This window comes from Vigna unguiculata, chromosome 9, assembly GCF_037176805.1.
Source record: "Vigna unguiculata cultivar grain cowpea cultivar isolate G323 ecotype 2 chromosome 9, ASM3717680v1, whole genome shotgun sequence".
NCBI classification, from domain to species: domain Eukaryota; kingdom Viridiplantae; phylum Streptophyta; class Magnoliopsida; order Fabales; family Fabaceae; genus Vigna; species Vigna unguiculata.
Genome location: NC_140800.1, coordinates 23,897,870 through 23,905,000, shown reverse-complemented (window position 1 = coordinate 23,905,000; position 7,131 = coordinate 23,897,870).

The following is a 7,131-nucleotide window of genomic DNA, read 5'->3' as shown; positions in this document are numbered from 1 at the left end:
TTTAGCTATGCCGCGGTGCACCGACAACCTTGGCCATGTGCAAAACCCAACCAACTCAAAACTTTCGTGCACCAAGACTTTCATGGTATTCATTTGGGGGCATTTGGAGGCCAATCCAACCCTCACAACTCAAAAACCACGAATTTCATTTTTTCACAAAACTCCCCACCAAGCCATTTAGCTATGCCGTGGTGCACCGACAACCTTGGCCATGTGCAAAACCCAACCAACTCAAAACTTTCGTGCACCAAGACTTTCATGGTATTCATTTGGGGGCATTTGGAGGCCATTCCAACCCTCACATCTCAAAAACCACGAATTTCATTTTTTCACAAAACTCCCCACCAAGCCATTTAGCTATGCCGTGGTGCACCGCCAACCTTGGCCATGTGCAAAACCCTCCGAACTCAAAACTTTCGTGCACCAAGACTTTCATGGTATTCATTTGGGGGCATTTGGAGGCCTTTCCAACCCTCACATCTCAAAAACCACGAATTTCATTTTTTCACAAAACTCCCCACCAAGGCATTTAGCTATGCCGTGGTGCACCGCGAACCTTGGCCATGTGCAAAACCCTCCGAACTCAATACTTTCGTGCACCAAGACTTTCATGGTATTCATTTGGGGGCATTTGGAGGCCTTTCCAACCCTCACATCTCAAAAACCACGAATTTCATTTTTTCACAAAACTCCCCACCAAGCCATTTAGCCTGCTCTCATTGGGGCATCTCTTGGCATCAAAGATGTGCTTCATATCCTTCATCCATTGGTCCGCCTGGTCAGGACTCGCCTTGCCATCAAACTTGGCAGGTTGGTGCTTCAAGAAATCTTCCAAACTCCATTTAGGGGGTGGAGGTTGGGGACAAGGACCATACATCGGAGCACCAGCTGCATTCTCCCCTACCTGGCGGAGAGCATCCATGTGCTACCTCTGGGCAGCCTCAGAAGCTTGCCTCGTAGCCTCCATCTACTACATCACTAGATGTTGTTGTTCAAGGGAGGCCTTGGCGTTGCATAGCCACCTCATGCTGTTGCAACATAGCGTTGCTCTGTTGCGTCAAGGCTGCAGCCATAGCCTCGATTGCCCTAGTAAGGTCTTGCCAGTCGCCCTGTGGGGGTGCAGGAGGAGCTATACGAGGGGGTGCCATACCACTGGACACACAGAAAGAACCATTAGAAACTTGGTTAGACTAGAAACTCATCTAAACACGATAAGAAAGGCACAACGAAAGCTAAGCAAACACATAGCCCACATAAACTAAGGAACGAAGGCTCTGATACCATAAAAATGTGACATCCCATTTAAATAGATCAAATCTACTAAATAAAAACATCGCATAATTATAGAAATGCAAGAGCAATGTGATGAACTGTGCACATAAGAAAATCCACTATTACCGTCATCCAAGAGAGTACTTTTAAAGGAGATTTAGGCACACTATAATGCCATGGACATAACAGGATCCAAAAGTTTAACAATTTCGCCAAAGATACACTCCTAGAGCAAGGAATTACAATAGGCGCTAGGGCCACAAAACCACTCCTGAGAGTCACATACAACACTCCCACTAGATCGCATCGTTGCCACCATCAGACCTATCTCCCACATTATTCCCATCAGCTCCCACCAATAAGGTGATCATCGCAAAAGAGAAAATAGGACAAGAACATACATAAAAATGAAAGGGTAAGCTAATGTAATTTAAATTTATCATAGTATAACAGACAAGTGCTTAAACAGTCCAAGCATGCAACACAGTAGGCACAAAGAATCATGTTATAGCAAACAAGCAGGACACTATGACTCAATTATACGAATAAATATACTAGGATCGGATTCACTGGATGCTTGCACTTGTGGTGGCCTCTACTACTCTGCAGAGCCATTGCCAATGGATTTCACCCTACCACACACAAGGTTAGCCTTCAAGCATCTAAGGCCATTATCCTGCCAAAGACTAGGGCCTCCTGCCACTCTCACCACTTGGGTCAGTTTGCTCTACCTGAGACTCACTGACCATTAGAGTTTTGGGATGCAGTCCTTACTTGAATCCTTATCCTAATATATATACACTACACGCCACCATGAGAGCTCCCCACGAGACTCATGGAATTACGCCTATCTAACACCAAATTCATGTTTCATGCCTTATACACCACCTTTATCTCAAACATCCAATTCTCATTCAAGGTCTCAACCATACAACCCAAAATCCATGTGCTACTCATGCCAACATACCAATTTCAGTTCATATGAATCAAACAACCATACCCATATACATACTTCATGGTTTAAAGAGGCCACTTAAGCCAATCATGCAATAAATCACCCAAGCATACAAGGGAACAATGTTAGAACACAATTCAGCACCAGCCTCGCTCAAGCTAGGAGCCCCCACTCAAGCGAAGGAAGTTGCCTCGCTTAAGCTACAGGCTCTCGCTTAGGCGAGACTGCAACAATGGCCCCTATGAGATTTCTCGAGCTCTCGCTTAGGCGAGTCCATCTCGCCTGAGCGAGACGGGGTGTTGCTGAAAATGCGAATGGGCCGCCTAGGCGATGGTTGAGGCAGAACCTTAGGCGAGCCTTTGATATTCTCGCCTAGGCGAGACGAGCTCGCTTGGGCGAGAATATCAGTTCTCCCCCACTGTTCCACGCATGCAAGGCAGAAAAACCACACAAAGTAACATCCAGACTACCAACCAACCATCTACACATGATTAATATACCATTCAAGCACCCAAAACACAGAACAACCCTCAAACATACAAAAATCGCTTTACCTTTTTAGGCGCAAGAGAAGGGAGCAGTAACTCAGAGAATGTAACCCAGGCACAATAGCTCCACCAGCTAAGATAGTGAGCTGAAACAGAAACCCGAGGACCCATAACGAGTATAAGAGGATGAACTCTAACGCAACTAAAACGCCCAACTAGAAAGGGAAAGAAAGGCTATGGTAGATGTGAGGAGTAACTTACTTGGAGACAAAATCACTGTATCTAGCTCGAAGATGAAACAATCTCTATGCCCTAGCAGAGCTCTATCAGGAGTCTTGGGTGTTTGAGAGAGGGAGACAGCTTCAGAAAAAGGAGACAAGTGGAATAGTGAGTAGCTAGAAGGCGGTATTGGGGGTCCCTTTTTGGGCTGGTCTTAGGCCTACGAAAAGACTAGGCCCAACAAATAATAAGCTGGAAAAAGGGGGCTCACATATCATTTCATTTAAATTTTTATTTTTTATTACTTGAAAATAATTTGTAATTTTATTGATAATTAAGAAAATATTATAGAATAAAATATTAGTATAATAATGGTTGTGGTAATCATAATATATAAAACTTATTCATAAAATAAAATAAAAAATACCAAATTGGATGTATCATTTAATTTAATTTTTCAATGTTTATTACTTGACGTTATTGCATTACATTGATTGAATTTTATGTTCTAGTTATATCTTTTATCTTTTTACATCTTTAAAAGAATAACTTGTTATATCTTGAAAGAAAAAGAAAAATTTTTATCTTAAAAACATAATTTGATAAGTTTTAAATGATTTTTAATTGAAATCTTGTCCTTTAGAAAAAAAAAGTTAATAAATTATTACTAAAGTATCATTTTCTAAAATTTAAAAAATAGAATTAACTAAAAAGTTTATAGTATAATTATATTTCAAAAATGAGAAATATTTAAAAATTGATAAATATTTTAAAAATATTTTAAACTAAAAAATAAAAATAAAAAAGTTACTTTTTTTTTATTTTATTGGAAAAAATTTAAATTGTTTTAATTGAAATCTTGTGATATAGAAAGAAGATAAGAAAAAATATTAATAACATCAAGTTTTCTAAAAATCTTAAGGGAGAAATTTTAAAAAAATAGAAAATTTAAAAATCTTATAATAGAATTATATTAAAAGATGAGAAAAAATTAAAACATACAAAAGCATTTTCAATGTATTTTAAATTCAAAATAAAGAAAAAGTTTATTTTTTAATTGTTTTGATAATTTTTTTTAGTTTCATAATTGAAATATAATATAATAAAAAAAATAAGATAATGAAATATTAGTAAAATTATCATTGTCTAAAAAATAAAAAATATAAATATATAGAAACATTGAGAAATATTCAACCATAAATACATATTTAAAAAAGTATTTTAAATTAAAAATAGAAAAGATTATTATTTTTTATTAAATTTGATAACATTTTAAGTTTTCTAATTGAAATATTGTACTACAAGAAAGTCCTAATTACTTATGACTGACCAATTATTTAAAAGAAACTACTGTAGAGGTGGTTAAGTGTGAAACCCCCTTAAATAAAACTATCTCTTTTTCTCTATCTGTAAGGACCTAAACACTAGCTACTTCCACCCTCCCCTTCTGCTCTCAATTCTCCCTCAAAACTTCTCCTACTTGATCAGTTCCCTCACCATTTCCTTGCATTTTGTGACCAGATTCTGGAAGAATAGACTCAACAGAACCCTCTGATGATTCATCCCCAACTCCCTTCATCCTTAGTAGGTTCCATTTCTCCTTTTGGTTCAATTCCAACTAGAATCCATCTCTTTTGTCTCTGAATTTTGGGTTTAATTATGGGATTCTCCCTTCTCTATGTCTTGGTGATGAACTTCTAGGTTAATTTAAGATCTCTGCCTCCTTGATACCAATTTGACTTCACCAAGCTCAAATCTTAGCAAAAAGGTAAGGGAAGCTAACCTTCACTTAATTCTCGAGTATTTAGGGTCTTTGTGTGCTTGGATGGTATGATTCTTTGCTTAATTGTTGTTTGGAACTACTTGTTGTGTGAAATTGGATTTTGGCATGAATTTCGTATCTCTTCATGTGAAGAACAGTTTGGAAATCCTAATAATTTCGCCCAGGCGAGTAGCTCTCGCTTGAGCGAAAGTATCAGAGAGTTACCTCTATTACTGTGCGAGGTCTCGCCTAGGCGAGCTAGGGTCGCTTGAGCGAAAGATCCTCTCGTCTAAGCGAACCAGCTTAGCCTGAACGAGAATTTGCAAAGTTTTTGGGTTGCCCACTGATCCACTACTTCTGGTGTTTAATTAGTAGTTTGTTCATGCTTTTGGAATAGAGCATTTTGGGATATACATGTTATATCTTTCCTTAGCATAGGTTATGTGAGTAGTTGGAAGTTTAAACGGTTACTTGGGATGACTGTCTTAACCTCGTGTATGGCTTTTCTAACTACCTGCTTTGCTATATCAAAATATGATGTTTTGTTTGTCGCTTAAAAACTGTTAAATGGGATGTTACATTAAGCGTATATATTAGTTTTTAAAATGCTATATTTGATTTCTTCATTGTTAGGCTACGTCAATAATTTTTTAACCTAATTGTACTTCAATTGTGGTAAGTTAGATTATCACACATTCTTTTCAATTGTTAAAAAAGAAGAACAAAGTGGTGTATCATTTCATTTAAATTTTTGTTTTTTATTACTGTAAAATAATTTCTAATTTTATTGATAATTAAGAAAATATTATAGAATAAAATATTATTACAATAATGGTTGTGGTAATCATAATATATAAAACTTATTCATCGAATTTTATGTTCTAGTTATATCTTTTATCTTTTTACATCTTTAAAAGAATAACTTGTTATATCTTGAAAGAAAAGAAAATATTTTATCTTAAAAACATAATTTGATAAGTTTTAAATGATTTTTAATTGAAATCATGTGCTATAGAAATAAAAGTTAATAAAATATTACTAAAGTATCATTTTCTAAAATTTAAAAAATAGAATTAACTAAAACGCTTATAGTATAATTACATTTCAAAAATGAGAAATATTTAAAAATAGATAAATATTTTAAAATAAAAAATAAAAATAAAAAAGTTACTTTTTTTATTTATTGGATAAAAATTTAAAGTGTTTTAATTGAAATCTTGTGATATAGAAAGAAGATAAGAAAAAATATTAATAACATCAAGTTTTCTAAAAATCTTAAGGAAGAAATATTTAAAAAATAGAAAATTTAAAAATCTTATAATAGAATTATATTAAAAAATGAGAAAAAATTAAAAAATACAGAAACATTTTCAAAGTATTTTAAATTCAAAATAAATAAAAAGTATCTTTTTTAAGTGTTTTGATAATTTTTTTTAGTTTCATAATTGAAATATAATGTAATAAAAAAAATAAGATAATGAAATATTAGTAAAATTATCATTGTCTAAAAAATAAAAAATATAAATATATAGAAACATTGAGAAATATTCAACCATAAATACATATTTAAAAAAACATTTTGAATTAAAAATAGAAAAAATTATTATTTTTTATTAAATTTGATAACATTTTAAGTTTTCTAATTGAAATATTGTACTATAAGGAAGTCCTAATTACTTATGATTGACAAATTATTTAAAAGAAATTACTATAGAGGTGGTTAAGCATATATATTAGTTTTTAAAATGCTATATTTGATTTGTTCATTTTTAGGCTATGTCAATACTTTTTTAATCTAATTAGTCTGTGACCCATGCATATTCACTGGTCTTTTTTTTGTATTTTTTAAATAATATAATTGATATTATATTTATTATTTATAGAAAATATGTAATTAATTTTTAAATAAAAATTTTTAATAGAAAAGAAATAAAAAATACACATTTTTTAATAGTAACCTATACCTACCTCTTTTTATTTAAATATAATATAAAATTATCTCATAAAAATATGATATTGTAGTTTTATAAATTTAATAATAATATTTATTGTTTATGGTCATTGTAATAGAAATATTTAAATAAAATAAAAATAAATATTATCAATTTTGATTAAATAAATATTTAAAAGTAGTACTATACTAATATTTTTACTATTACTAATATTATCAATAAATTTAATAATAACAACAATTATATATAATCATAATATTAATATATTATATATTAATATTGTTAATAATACTAATAATAAGAATAACAATAATAATATAGTAATAATTTTACTATTACTACTAATGTTAATAATTTTGACAATAACAAAATATAATAGTAATAATACTAATAGTAATACTAATAATTTCACCCCTAATTTAAGTATTAATTTTCATATATTATAGTTAATAAATTTTCTAATTACTTCTTTACTCATAATAA